Raw genomic sequence first — 1,536 nt, 5'->3', positions numbered from 1 at the left:
ACTATAAAAAATTTACATATTTGTATTTTTATTTCATTTTTAAAAATCTTTTGTCGTTTAATACTTGTGGTAAGCCGCGCTTTCGTAACTTTTCATATGCATTTTACTAGAAGTTTGTTTCACGTTTTCATGTTTTTGTTATTTATTTATTTATCTCTTTTAATATTTTAAAGCCAGATTTTCGTATGCGATCAAATGGAATTTCACAGTTGAGCGGGCAGAAAGCTGTTAGCTGTTTGGAGGCCACATGTGGATAAAAAAAATATGGATTAGTGGTGATCAGTGGAATAAATATTTGATTGATATAACGTATTTGTTTCTGTTTTTTTCTTTTGTTGTTGAATTTGTTTTCTAAAGTTGGTTTAGCGTGTTATTGCAACAGCTAAGATATCTGGTTCAATTTTAGTCAAAGTTCTGTAGTTTGCCATATCTCTCAGGACACATGAAACAATGGAATATTTTATAGACCATTTACAAAGGCACCCCATTTAAAGATGGTAAAAAAAAAAACGCTTTTCATACTTAATTCCTACTCATGTTAAGTTAACAGAAAGAATACATCACCGAACTAAATGCTAGCTGTGTTCCTTTAAATGGCGAGTTCAAACCCAGCCAGTTCTAGTGATTGAGGAATTAAGTAGTAATAATATATTGGGATCGATTAAGGCAGCGAGCTAGCAGAATTGTTAGTATATCAGTCAAAATGCTTAGTGGTATTTCGTCCGTCTTCACGTTCTGAGTTCAAATTTCACAGAGGTTTACTTTGCTTTTCATCTTTTCGAGGTCGATAAAATAAGTACCAGATGAGTACTGGGGACAATGTAATCGACTTAATTCTCTCTCACAAAAAAAACAACAACAAAAAACTGCTGGCCTAGTGCCAAAACTTGCAAACAATATATTGGGATCGATACAATCAACAATATGTCTAGACATTATAAACATAGACATAAAAGAAAGACAAATCCACTGGACGAGACACTAAACTACCATAGCTATTGCTTGTTAGGCAATCATGCAACTGATTCCATGACAGAACGTCTCTCATTCATTATTAAATCACTATAATTTGTCTCTCTTATTTTAACTATACTATAATGATGATTCGTTGGTTTCTTACCGCTAGTAGGATCGGCTATTCTACAAATGTTTTGCATAACGAAGTCTTCCTCCTCAGATCGACGTTTGTAACTAGTAACGTCCTACCATGAACGAACTGTTAAGATTCTATATATAAATGATATATTAAATGATACACATTGTTAACACTAACTGGTTACAGAATAGAAAAAGAGACCAGCTGAAAGCCGGCGCTGTCTGTTTCAAATTGGTGTTTATAATACCTAATATCCATTCACTAAAACCTTAACAGTTCATTTATAGTTTCTATAATCTTCCCTACGAATGTTTGAAATTGTGGCTAATCAAAAGAGTCAGTTTTTAATTGAAGTAATTACTTGCTTAATCGGTGGCTCAGAATTGAATCTTTGGTGCCTCGTCCAGCATAGCTTTCAAGGGACGAGGTACAGGATTTCT

General features: G+C 33.5%; 1 long non-coding RNA gene across 1 annotated transcript in view; it reads left to right on the top strand.

Moving 5' to 3' along the window:
- Window positions 1-308, top strand: part of LOC149133262 (uncharacterized) — a 14,947-nt gene extending 14,639 nt beyond the window's left edge. Inside the window, exon 3 of the long non-coding RNA XR_016243767.1 lies at window positions 174-308. This is a non-coding gene — a long non-coding RNA (uncharacterized LOC149133262). The remainder of the gene's footprint in view (window positions 1-173) is intronic.
- The last annotated feature ends 1,228 nt before the right edge of the window (window positions 309-1,536 follow it).

Source organism: Octopus bimaculoides, chromosome 11 (genome assembly GCF_046866305.1).
Source record: "Octopus bimaculoides isolate indiv1 chromosome 11, ASM4686630v1, whole genome shotgun sequence".
In the NCBI taxonomy this organism is placed as follows: Eukaryota; Metazoa; Mollusca; class Cephalopoda; order Octopoda; family Octopodidae; genus Octopus; species Octopus bimaculoides.
The sequence above is the reverse complement of the archived record's forward strand: the minus strand, read 5'-3'. Positions and strand labels throughout refer to the sequence as shown.